Raw genomic sequence first — 13,953 nt, 5'->3', positions numbered from 1 at the left:
CAGTGCTGGGACATCTTATGTAGACTTTGAGGTTGGTACAAAAAGAAGTCTACCAGTGGGCTGGGGTTATGCTCAGTGGTAGAGCGCTTGCCTAGCCTCGATGAGGCACTGGGTTCAATTCTCAACACCACGTATAAATAAATAATTAAATAAATAAATATTCACCACCAACTAAAAAATATTTTTAAAAAATATTAAAAAAGAAGAAGTCTACTAGTATGGATCATTTCTTTTTTCCTTTGAGAACCATAAATCAGTCTAGGCTGAGACCTGTCATGCAAACGCGTCATTGAGGCTATTTTAAACACAGACTCCCTCCCTTGGAAGATACAGTACACAATAGTCGGACCTGGAAATCTATGTAACCATATGGAAGAAGCACCATGATCAACATATTAAAAAAAATATGTGTACGCTAATTCAGGGTGAACTTCACACACAGTAAATTCATCTCCTTCTGAGGTTCCTTTTTTATTTTACGAATAGTAAAAACTATGACTTCAGGAAAATTTTTTTACTTTCAAAAATGTGTGGCCATCAATCAATAAAGGCTAATATTGGTAGACACAACACCTATTTTGACAGCTAAAGGTCTGGATAAATCTGTGAAAACAACTAGAATTTTCTAGTTAGTCACTGGTTGGGAATTCTCTGCTGATGCCATCTTGTGGCCACTTAGAATAATGACAACTAGAGTGTTGGTTTTGGTTCAGGGAATCACCACTGTAAAGTGTCCCCTGGATTCTGGGGGAATATTTCCACGGGTAGGCTGTTAATTATTTTGCAAGACTATACCTATGCTGTAAAAGTTTGATTATTAGAAAGTTCTTTCTGATACTAAGCCAAATTCTTCCTAGGTCTAATTTCTACCTCCCCCTCCCTTTTTCTTTTAGTATTTGAAGGAAGCTACTTATCATATTTCCTCAAATCCTTTCTTCCCCCCTTGACTAAATAGTCCAGCTCCTTCTCTCTCCTTGAATGATATATAACTAGAACCCTCCTTATCCAGAGTCATACAGGCATTCTGGTGCAAGTGATTTACTAGGGAGTAGTCACATGGAAACCTGTAGGGAAGCAGGGTGGGACAAAGGACACAGCTAAGCAAGGATGTGATTTCGGCTAGAGACCAGCTTCAGCAGGGGATTCCTTGGGGAGCTCTGGGGAATGAATAGCATCAATAAGTTAGTCCCACCTAGAGGCAAAGGGTTCTGTCTTTTGCATTCTGTCACTCAGTCATTAGCTCTGCTGATGGGAGTTAGGGGTAACTGTCCTGAATGAAGAGGTCCCTGTTTGGACAAGGGCAATTCTCAGGCACATTAGCAGCCAACACAACATTTGAGGAAGGGGGCCCAGGAAAGGGAATCTGCATACCTTCTTCTAATATCCCATCTCAGTCCCTTTACCCAGACCAGGATCCAAATGGCCCAGCTGTAGTCTAATGTATAGCATTCCAGAGGACCACTGAGTCACATTCTTTTTAGCACAGGATTAATAGTCTGGGCTCACATTTATGTTGTGATGATCTAAATCCCAAGATGTTTTTCACATAAAATTGTTCCTATGCCAAGTATCTTCCATTAGTGTGTATGACACAGTGATACCAAATACAAAAGCATTTCTATTCCCTTCAAATTTTATATTGCTATTACCAGCTCATTTCTAGTCACCTTGGTTCTCTTTGAATCTAAGCCAACACTCTCTGGTCTGTCATTTGCAGCCTAGTTGAGTGTATTTATTTATTTATTGGTGGCCTTTAACATCCTTGTGTGTTCTTTACAATGGATGACCAGTCATCTCTTTTTCTTGTGAGAGTGGGTCGGTGGGTGGGGGAGTACCAGGGATTGAACTCAGGGGTGCTCGACCACATCCTCAGCCCTATTTTGTATTTTACTTAGAAACAGGGTCTCACTGAGTTTCTTAGAGCCTCACCATTGCTGAGGCTGGCTTTGAACTCTCCATCCTCCTGTCTCAGCCTCCCGAGCTGCTGGGGTTACAGGTATGTGCCACTGTGTGCAGCGCCAGTCACTTCTTAATATCTGTGCTTACTACCTCTGTCTGATGATTTCTATTTTGTTGCTGTCCTCCTTTCAGCACCATAGACAGAATTTGCTTGAAAATGACCAATGGCAGGCCTGAGATCAGGGCTGGAGAGAGTCAGCCACATTTCAACAGAAACATGAGTCTGAAATAAGTAAATAGCCTAGAACCGAGGTGTTTAAGGAGGCAGTGTGGGTGATCCAGATAGAAAATGCAAGAATATCAGCACAGGAGTCCTGAGCCTTCTGATAGCTTGGTGGGAAGTAGGGAGGTATCTAAAAATAATTTAGGGAATGTATTCAGCCAATGTTCAACTCATTTAAACGGGTGGCAGAGTGGCATATGATTACCTTGAACTTGATAATCATACAGAATTATCTTTGATCGTTGTCTCCACGAATCCTCTCGGATAATGTATCTGTGTATCCAACTGCAGCATCACTTTCAACATTATAGCCAGGGGAAGTAGGAAACGTGGTGTTTTTTTTCCCTCCATCAGCTCCAGTGCTCACACATCTAACAGGCCTTGGAATGCAGAGGTCACCTCTCCTCTCAGACCCTGATGGAGATATTGAGCATGGCCTTCTCTCCTCAGGACCCCATCACCAGAAAGAGCCATTAATGTGAGCAGTCCTGCAAGCATGTTTTTCCCATCCCTGTCCTGAACTAGAAAACCCTTTTCCTCAAAGGGCAGTGGGTGACAAGGGTCACCAAGAAAGGCAGATCATACTTAGGAAAGACTAGGAACCACCTAAAATCACCTCCTGTACCTCCAGAGATGTATGTGTCCTGCCTACCTTTAGGAAACAACCACCCGTAGCCTATATGGTGGGGTAAAGAATCGTCTAGTTTTTCTACTAATTTCAGCCTCCCATCTTCTTGGTCACTCCCCTGAGATCTAAATCCTGAGAGCAGTGGGACTGCAAAGTGGAAACCATGTTGGAAAAATATTGCCTTCATCACCTCTGGACCATGACGTAGACTTCACCTCCACCCCCTGCCTCAGTCCAAGTAGAATCATAGAGCTTTGTGTATGAGTCTGCTCTCTTTTGTTATTCTGCCACAAATTTCTGTAGGTCCTTACATGATTGTGTTTTCCTTACAAAGCAGGAATTCTAGGGATGAGGAACAAATGGTATTGAATTCCTCCCCCAAATGCAGGCATAAGGCAAGTTCCTTACTGGGATGATTCAACCTGAGTACCTAATTTCAAAGTCACCATGCCAGGCACAGTGGCACATGCCTGTAATCCCATTGACTTGGGAGACTGAGGCAGGAGAATAGCAAGTTTAAGGCCAGCGGAGTCACAAGTTTGGGGCCAGCCTCAGTAACTTTGTGAGGGACCCTATTAAAAAAATAAAAAAGACTGGGGATGTAACTCTGTGGTAAAGTGTGTCTTAGCTCAATCCCCAGTACCAAAGAATGAAAAAGCAAAACAAAAACAGGTAATTATTTTTAAAAATTATTATTTTTTTAACTAGGCCAAAACATTCAAATTACAAAAGGTCAAGTTGAAAAGTAACCCTCCCCCCTCATTTCCAGTTCTTTTCCTCAGTGGTAAATTGTGTTGTCAGTTTCTTTGCACCTTTTCTTTCTTTCTTTTTAAATTTTATTTAATTTTCTGTGGAGATTAAATCTAAGGCCTTGTGCATGCAAGGCAAGCATTCTACCAACTGAGCTATCTCCCCAGCCTTTCTTGTGCATCTTTAATAATGGCTAACCTTCAAAGTAGATGTCAACTGTGCTGTATTACACTGTAGTCATAATTTCTTTGCAAGTTTTCTAATGATAGTTTAAGTAATCTTTGTTCCTTTCATACCCCCTGTTTTAGTGGTGCAAGTAATATATTTGGGAGGTGATCCAAGGAGCAGAAATGAAGGAGTGACAAGGAATTGAGAGAAATAAAGACAGGAACACAAGCATCAATACTTACTCCATCAAAAATTTTATTTTGGACATATTAAGTTTGAAATATATTTGATTTATTTATTCAAAAAATGATTAGACATTCAGTAAAGAAGTTAAAATGGCAGTTGGCAAAAAGAGTCAAATTATTCATTATCAATAAAATGTAACTGATTACTATTTGGTTTCTCTAGCAACAAGTTTCCTCACTTGGCATAATGTCTGCAAAACTGCCCAGGCTTTCAGCCCTGGTGACTGATGTTAGTTAACAGGAGAGTGAGCATTCTATCAGGCTCCATTTAGAGTCCAGAACATAAACAACTCATCTTTCCTCTTGGTGTCAGCTGCTTTCCAGATGCTAAAGTCACCCCCAAGATCTTTTATTGCATTAAAAAATGGTCCCAGATGACACTTCCCACAAATTTCATGCTCATGTCTATCTTCTATAGGTTTTTGACATTTTACTCCACCAAGAGAAAGCCATTATCATGCTCATTTATTTTTCATGAAGTGCTGTAACAGGAATGGTGGTTCAGCCAGTGAAGCTGAAAGCCATATTAATAATGCATGTTAAGTAGGACTGATAGGAACTCTTGTCTTCTTAGCATCACCGAGAGTGTTAGAGCGAAGAGGCAGGTGTGTGGCAATATGGTCACACACAGCATCCCTCTGCATTTGAGACTGGTAATGAAGGCATTGACAGGGAATCTTTAAGTTTCAGCTTAAGTTAGTGAGTAATGAGCAGAAAAGCCATCAGAGGGTGCTTCTAACTTAAGAAGTCTTTCCAAAAAATATCTCTAAAAGTTTTGCATGTATCAGACTGTGCCTTAGGTCTTAGAACGTCCATAATAACTAACCCTCTAAAAGGTTTTCTGAGAACATGTGGTAGCAGAAGCTGGCTTAAAGAAACCTGTAATTGATACTGTAGTGAACTTTATCCAGTTCCCTATTCTGTTTGCAGATGCTATGCTGTGTTCGGGTTTCTACCCTTCTTCGCCAGCCACCTGCAGCAAAGGCTGGCCACAGGCCCAGCAGGCAGGTCCCCACTGTTCTCAGGCAGCAGCAGTGGTTCTCCCATTTCCCTTTGCAGAGATTGGTTTGGACATGGCCATGTGATGTCATTCCGACCAATAAAACAGAGATCTGCAGGGGGATTCCAGGAAAGACTGTCTTGCTTCTAATAAAAGACACACAGGAAAAGATGATCTTTTTTTTCTTTTAGACATAACTGCAACCAGATGTGAAAGCTGGCTAGGGGCAGTCAGCCATCTTGTAGCAGAAAGCCAACACCCTAAACTGGATTTGGACCTAAAGCACTCTCCTTCGCCTCCCAGCTCTGCACCACCTCCTCCTCCTTCTTCTTGTAGTTCCAAAGACTTAGCCCAGGGCCCTGCCCATGTTAGGCAAGTCCTCTACCACTGAGCTACATCCCAACCCCTCCCCTTTCTTTTATGAGACTGGGCCTCACTAAATTGCCCATTCTGACCTGGAACTTGCAATCCTCCTGCCTCAGCTTCTGCAGGAGCTGGGATTACAGGCATGCACCTCCATACCCAGCTGGAGCACTTCCTCTAAAAATTAAAAAAAAAAAATATATATATATATGTTTGTTTATTTCAGTGCTAGGAATTGAAGCCAGGGGCACTCTACTGGTGAGTTACATCTTCAGCCCTTAAAAAAAAATTATATTTTTTAAATTTTAAGAAAGGATCTTGCAAAATTGCCCAGGCTGTTCCAGAACATGTGATCCTCCTGCCTCAGCCTCTCAAGTAGCTAAGGTTTACAGGCCTGGGCCACCATGCCTGGCTAAAAAAAATGTTTACCAGAACAGCAGGATAGGAAATAACTTGGTCCTTGAAAATGTCATTGAACCACTGAATTATCCAACCTTGGAGCTGTCCTGTCCTTGGGATTCCAGCTGGAGGATAATGAATTTCCTTGCCTCAGCTAGATGAGCTCAGGATTCTTTCAGAGTTTGTGCTAAAAACATTCTGACTGCTAATAGTCCAGTGCAGTGACACATGCCTGTAATCCCAGCAGCCTCAGGAGGCTGAGGCAGGAGGATGGAGAGTTCAAAGCCAACCTCAGCAAAAGCGAGGTGCTAAGCAACCCAGTGAGACCCTGTCTCTAAATAAAACACAAAATAGGGCTAGAGATGTGGCTTAGTGGTCAAGTGCCCCTGAGTTCAATCCCAAGTAGCCCCCCACCCCCCAAAAAAACCATTCTGACTGATATTGAATTTATATGTGCCCTTTTGATTCAGAGTCTAAGCTCTCTGGCTACTGGGGAGGCTGAGGCAGGAGGATCGCAAATTTGGGGCCAGCTTGGACAGCTTTATGAGACCCGATCTCAGAATAAAACTTTTTTTTTAAAAAAAAGGTGGGGGATGTAGTTCACTGGTAGAGTGCTAGTCTAAGCATGAATGAGGCCTTGGGTTCAATCCCTAGTACCACAAAAAGAATTATAACAGTGCTTCAGGTGGGTTCTTTAGATGCTGAGCCAGAGACAGAGGGTAAGGTACACATGATTTCTTGAGGTTATGCTCTCAGGAGAAATACAGTACAGGAAGGAGTGAAGCAGAAAAGGAAAGGGGGATAGTGATGCAAGGTTGTAGTCTCAGATTAAAGTCTAGCTTTGGCCGGATCCATGGGAAGGAGGCTCTGGAATGTTGTCCAACATGGTATCCACTAGCTACTACATGTAGCCACTTAAGTTTAAATTAACTCAAGGGAAATAAAATGTAAAGTTCAGTTCTTTAGTCATAGGCCAAGTGCCCAAAGGTCACAGGAGAAGTTCACAGGTAAAGTCATCAACCACAACACTCACAGCGACTCCAAACTTACAGCTCTGGAAAGGCATCCAGGTTGAGTACCAACAATGACCACTGACCACGGCATCTAAGCAGGCACAAGCTGGGCATGCAGTGCTTCTGGAAGAGTGATTAGGCAACACACCTTCCCTGTGATCTGCACTGGGAATTCAAATTCTCCAGGGATTGCTTCTAAGGAGCACCTTTAATTCCTGTCAATCTTAAGGGTTCAGACATATGCCAACTATATAAACATATCTGATGAGCAGGTTCCTCCAGTGAGCTCTTATTGAAGGAGGGACAATGGAGGCTCGAAGTATAGTCTCCAAGGTAGAAAGAGATCTGACCCAGTGAGTAAGACCCTGAAAAAATTGCCTGAATATTAGGAGAGGGCTGAGCACTCTAAACAGAACTTGCAGCTTCTGCTGGAACTATCTCAACCAGCCACTGTGTCATACAATAGAAGAGGGCATACTTTTATTTTTTAAATTAAGTACTAATTAAGCTACATAGATTTTCCTATATTTTATGTCTATTTGTCTATTTTTTGGTTGCCTCTTCATTTGACACCAGTTTTGTAATCCCATCTTCTATAAACAGAATAAAGTATTTAGTCTTTTGCATGGTTGATGAAAAGTCATTGCTATTGTCATTATAATTACTACTTTAGAAGCATTTCTTTTTGCTTCATAACTTGTAATGGGAGATGCCACATTTCTACCTTTCTCCTTGGTTCCTCGATCAAGTGTTACTTCTTGTCTGGGGGACAATCCTCAGAAACACAGCCATGTGATCTCACACTCCACGGCCTCCCACAAGCTGCTGCCAGGGCAGTTGGTCTAGCTCAAGTCAGATCCTCACTGCCCATTGGTTGAGTCCCAGTCAGGGAAGGGATAGGAGGTGGGAGTTGGTAGGACAAAATGGTCATGAGTCTGAGTCATAATCACTCCTAAGCAGGAAGTCCTTGGTGTCAAAGATAGAATCCAGAAGCTAAATGACGCTGATGGCGTTATACCCGCCCAACTTCTAACAGCAGTTGGCACCTGCAACTCTGAGTAGGGGCTGTTCTCTGGCCCCCGAGACCCACATTGCTCATCTGTGTGGCGAGCTGCAGATGTCCAGGAATTATTGTGCTCCTTCTCCATCCTTCAATCAACCATTAGTGGAAGTTAGTGTATGAACACCAAAAAGCCTCATCCCTTGGGTGGGATACCTGAGCATTAGTCCACACTGGCTCCCCAGCTTCCCATCGTAATTGAGCTCCAGTTGTACCTCTGCTACCTGGCCAATAGTGCCCAGGTGTCCTTTATTTGGCTACCTTTCCTATCTTGTCTCACTTCCCCTGCTGCTGGGTTTCTCTGTCTCCCTGCCCTTGAGGTATTGTCTCAGCAACTGGTTCTGGGTACACTCAACTAAGGTACTAGATGAAATTCACTAGAGCCAGTTGTCACTGGGGACTATGTGATGTGGACATAGTGCTAGCAGCCAGCATCTGGGGGATGTTGAGGATGGAATCCTATTGACGTGACTAGAGTTCATTTATCAGAACTGGGTCACTGTAACCAGAGTCCAGTAACATCCATGCTGACACATAGCTCTGGGCAAGAGCCAATGGAATGCCTCCTTGATCAGGCTGATTGGGCCTGGGGGCAGGAGGCTGGGTTGCAGCTTAGGGCACAGTAAACTCAGCTGTGGTCAGAATCTGAGGAAACAGCCTAATACTGATGATTAATTCTCCAATCCAGCTTCAGAAAACTGGCTCAATTTTGTCTTTCTGGTTTGCAAAGGGGCAACACTGTGCTTTGTCAAGCCACAGCAAGGAAAAGGTGCTTCTTTAGAACCTCTTTTCAGATTTGGCAGACATTGGTTTAAAAAATCTTTCTGCCTGGATTCTGTCTTTCATCTTCTCTGCTCATGAATCACGAGGGAATACAGGCTGCTCTAAAAGACTTTACATTTGTCCTGACCCAGCTAAATTGCATGCCAGGTATACAGGTCAGGACTCTGTCTCTTACAAGTGACAGAAACCCAACTAAAACCAGACTAGGCAGAAAGAGAATTTATCACTTCAGATAAGTGGGAATAGTCCTGGTTTAGTTTAGAGAGTGGGAAGAATAGGAATAGCCAAAAATTCAGGGACTCCTAGACTGGATACCATTTTTTTTTATTGGTTGTTCAAAACATTACAAAGCTCATGATATATCATCTTTCATACATTTGACTCAAGTGGGTTATGATTCTTGACACAGGTTATCTCTACTCTTCTTTGTGTATTCATCTTATTCTCTCTCACTGCCCAAGGCACCTTGAATCCCCGAAGCAGACCAAGAGTCACTGACCTGCTCTCAGCTTAACAATGCCAGCAGAAAGAGATCTGTGTTATCACTTCCCTGGGAAGATACTGATAAGCACTGCCTGGGTCTTACATCTGTTTCATGGCCCATATAATGGACAATCATATAATAGACAATCAATAAATACTCTTGAATGAATAAGGTTATAATGCCCTATGTATCTGACATAGCACTTATTGCTGCTAATTAATATATTTTAGTTTATGCTTCTATATTGAGATTCTGGTTTATACGCACTTGTTTCTAGGAGATGCCTGCTTCCGGGGTGTTGAGGAGATAGTTTCTGAACCTGCACGACTAAGAGCTTTGCTAGATTCAGCAAGGTAATCAAATGCTCCCCTCGGGGTCCCTGGATGACAGTCTGTTCTACTGCCTCAGATAACCACCTGGACTATAGGGCTGATGGAGCCAGCTTTATCTAATTGAATCTCTACACTGAAAACTTATCTGTGACTTATTGCATATATTTTTGAAACTTGTATTTACAATATCAGTATGAAGTGATTATTGTCTCCATTTAATAACAGAGTCTCCAAGCACATATTGGGTAAGTCAGTGTTGCCCAAGATATGCTTTCCAGAACACAAGCCCCTTGGAGATCCATGAAAAGGGGTTCTGTGGTCAATGATGATTGGGAAGCCTTTGATTGATTCACCATGCATGTTAGTATGTTAAATGTTCTGAAAGAAACTGCAGTTAAGAAATCTATATGATCTGAAATCTGCTTAAAGTTGATCAAAAGGATTTTGCAAAGTTATTGAACATTAAATCTCTTGTTTCTGCATGTGACTTCAGTGTTTCCTGTTGTTTTCACAGAGGATCTATCTCTTTCCACTCTAAGGCTAATCACTGAGTCATCAGTGCCTGTGATTCTGCCTTTACCCATTTTCAGGTATCTTCCCTCTTTTTTATTTCATGGTGGATCAACATCCTCTCCCTCCAGGATCTTCCCCATCAACATTTACATAAACTTAATAGTCTTACCAAGTCCTTGTTTTGAACTTGGCCCATGGATCAGGAACATCTACATCATTTAAAAATGCAGATTCTAGCTGGGCACAGTGTAGCATGCCTGTAATCCCAGAGGCTCAGGAGGCTGAGGCAGGAGGATCTCATGTTCAAAGCCAGTCTCGGCAATTTAGTGAGGCCCTAAGGAACTTAGTAAGTCCCTGTCTCAGAAAAGGAGGGGTGAAGCCGGAGATGTGGCTTAGTGTTTAAGTGCCCCTGGGTTCAATCTCTGGTACCCCCTCCCTCAAAAATTGCAGATTCTGAGGCCTCAATCTAGACCCACTGAATTATCTGTATTTTAACAAAAGCCCCTAGAGATCTGTATGCACATTAAAGTTTGGAAGTCCTCCTCTAAACTACAGCCAGATTTCTCTGGTAAAAATGCGAATCAGATCTTATTTAACCTCTGTTAAAAATACCCTGTTTTCCAAGATTCTTTCCTCCCTCCCTTCTATAACTCCTAACATTTTTCTGAAATGAGGTGAAAGTCATCAATGAGCTGGGTAGTCATTGGTTCTACCTTGGTGATAGTGTCTGACTTCTGTGCTCTGAGACTTTTTTCCCAGTGCTGGCATGTATGCTAGGCAAGTGCTCTACCACTGAGCTACACCCACAACCTCTGCTTTGTGAATTTTGCACTATGTAACACAGTCAGATCACAATGCACAGTCTACTTGTAGAGGACTTTGATTCTTATTTGTTGCATAAATGACATCCTCAGAGTGTCCTGATCAACCCTGCCTGATGTATGAAAGTATTAGAAGATGGGTGATGGAGGTAGGGAAAACACTTGAGAAATAAATTCTACCTCAATGTCAAGTCAACTCAAGAAAAGTAATGGAGACCAGGAGAGGCAATGGCAGTTTATTGATGTTTGTTTATTTGTTTTGGCATTGGGGATTGAACCCAGGGGCACTTTACCACTAAGTTAGATCCCCAACCCTTTATTGTTTATTTTGAGACAGGCCCTCACTAAGTTGCCAAGGCTGGCCTTGAATTTGTGATCCTCCTGCCTCAGCTTCCCAAGTGACTTGGATTACAGGTGCATGCCACCAGGCCCAGCTGACACTGATGTCTATAAGTTTGTACCCAGACAGCACCCTAACAGAAGTTTCCTTTGATAGCTTATATCCTCCACCCTAGAAGTAGGGGTGGGTAGGTTTCATGAATAGAGAAAAGGGCAAGTTACAGAGGACAACATTTCCCAGCAAGCGAGTGATACTCTGGTGGTTGTCAGTAAGCCACAGTCCATCAGGGCTGTCGTCTTCCTGTCTGGGGTGAAGTCCAGAGTAGTTGCCTCACAACAGAAACATCTTTATCTGGAAACAGGTTGGGGACAATTCCTTTGAACTGCATCCATAACCTGTCTGGGTTGGGCTAGCTGCTGAGTTGTCAGAGTTGGTGGCTGGGGCCTATTGTTAAATGTCAGTATTTTCACAGTCATCCCACACTGCTGAGCTGTGACATCTGTCCCATGGCCCTGGGAAAACAGGCAATTCTTCCATACCCAGTAGGAAAAGATACAAGAAAGACTGTCTTTTTCTTTCAAAGATTGTTCAAACCAGTAGCAGGTCAGGGTACTCTGCATCATGCCCTCTCAAATGGAGAAAGAAGAAAATTCTAGAATCCTATACTTTTTGTAACATTAGAGATTGCAGTTTGCTAAGTATGATTTTTGCAAAGATGATTCTGTAATGAAATGTAAACTTCAAAATGTAGAATAAGTAATACATTTATTCAGGATATTGCATGAGTGTTTGTATACGTGGATTAAAATCTACCACCCTGAAAGTGTCTCATGATCAAGACAGGATATGAGAATTATATCATGTTTGAAATATAGAAAATGGGAGGCTGAGAGTGCTGAGCAGATGGGAAATTCTACAAGTAAAGATGCCCATCAATGCTGGTGTCTTGATTTCTCCGGAAGTTGAATCTGGAACTGTTTGTCTTTGGGTGTGACTCCTTGGGAGCTGTTGAACTGGGGTATGTAGAAAGATCTGGGTTGAGAGCACTCTTCAGGGGAAGGAATGCTGAAAAACGGCTTGGACTGGAGGTGGGGCAGTTGGAGCTTTTGGTTGACACCAAAGGCCCCAACTGCCCAGAGTGAGGACAGTGTGACCCGACACTCTTCCCCTGGCTGCCAAGAGAACTGCCAAGGGCAGTGTTACCCTGATAGAAGGAGGGCACACATGCTCCTTCTCTGAAGGTCTGAAAGATCAGCTAAGCTCATCCCAGAATGCCTCCAGATGAAAACCACTTGTTCTTTTCTTCCCGGGTGGAAAAGTCAAGCCTGGCTGTCACAGTGGCACATGCCTGTAATTCCATCAGTTTGGGAGGTAAGGCAAGAGGATTACAAATTCAGGTTCAGCCTGGGTAACTTAGCAAGATCCTGTCTGAAAATGAAAAATAAAAAGGATTGAGGATATGGCTCAGTGGTAGAGTGATCCTCAGCTCAATCTTCAATACTGCAAAACGACAGTAAAAAGGCAAGTTTGATTCTTTGATATTGCCTCAATGACTTGAATTTTCTTCATCTATTCTTAGAGGAGCCTAGCACCCAGAAACCCTGTTTAAGATAAGAAAATCCTTAGCTTAGGTGTTGAAAATAAAAGTCCATGGTTAGGAAAAAGTCAGTGAAAAAGTCTTTGTCCTTTTATTTTTTATTTTCTTGAATTACATGTGTGACCCTTTAAAAATTGGTGGCAGAATAAAAAGATTATTTACAATAACAGGATCTTTCGTTTGCTAAGGGCAAAATCAATCTTCCTTATTACTTTTGAAGATTGCCTCACCTGCACAAGAAGACAGAGGTGATAAAGGTAGGAATGCAAGATTGGAGAGGTGGAACAAAGAAAGTGCTATTTCAGGAAAGGAGAGGCAGAAGTGGCCAAAGTCCCTGGATAGGTTGGAAAAGGCAGAGCCAAACAAGGCTGGAGTGGGCCTGGAGGATTAAGACAACAACCCAGAGGGCAGTGATAGGGCTTCTTGGGAGAGAAACGATACATTTAATGCCAGTATTAGGGCTGGGAATGTAGCTCAGTGGCAGAGCTCTTGCCTCGCATGTGCAAGGAGAGGAATAGTGGGTGCTATGCATGCCCTTTGTTCTCCATAGGAAATCTACCTCTCTAGAAACCTAGATTCCAGAGTAAAATATCAATTTCTCAATATGATGTGAAAGAGTCTGTTTTCTTTGGAAGATTTGTTTCAATTTCAGAAATTCCTGATTTAGTTCCTATTCCGAGATTGAGATAGGAAGGGGACATTGCCTACCCTTGGAGCTCAGCTACGTGTTGGCTGTATAAAAATAGTAATTCCCATTATAAATATTCAAAATTTACAGAAATGCACAAACTAAAAAGTGAAAATTTCACTTCTCCTATTCCGATTAATTATACTGTTTTGAGGTTAACCTATCCTTTAATATTTGGTATAGATCCTTCAATATTTTTCCTAAGCAGTATAGACACATAAAAAAATTGATTATTTGGCTCAAAATGAATTCGAGGTTGAAAGGACTTTGGCATTTCAAGGTAATAAAATAAACTTATCTTTTTTCCCTTAGTATTTTAATACCTTACTTTGGGGAGGAGTTGGGGAATGAATCCTTTAAGATATCAACCTATTATATAAATATTCATTCACACCTCGTAGAAACTTGGTGATGGTCTTTACAGATAAACAGAAAAAGCTAGGCAGTAGTGCATGGGACTGTGGTCCCAAGTACTTGGGAGGCTGGCAGGGAGGATCACTTGAGTGTGTAAGTCTGACATCAGCATGGGCGACATAGCAAGAGCTGTCTCAAAAACAAAACAAACAAAAAACAAAATCAGAGAGAGA

The sequence above is a fragment of the Ictidomys tridecemlineatus genome, chromosome 2 (assembly GCF_052094955.1).
Source record: "Ictidomys tridecemlineatus isolate mIctTri1 chromosome 2, mIctTri1.hap1, whole genome shotgun sequence".
NCBI classification, from domain to species: domain Eukaryota; kingdom Metazoa; phylum Chordata; class Mammalia; order Rodentia; family Sciuridae; genus Ictidomys; species Ictidomys tridecemlineatus.
This window is presented reverse-complemented; position numbering follows the sequence as displayed.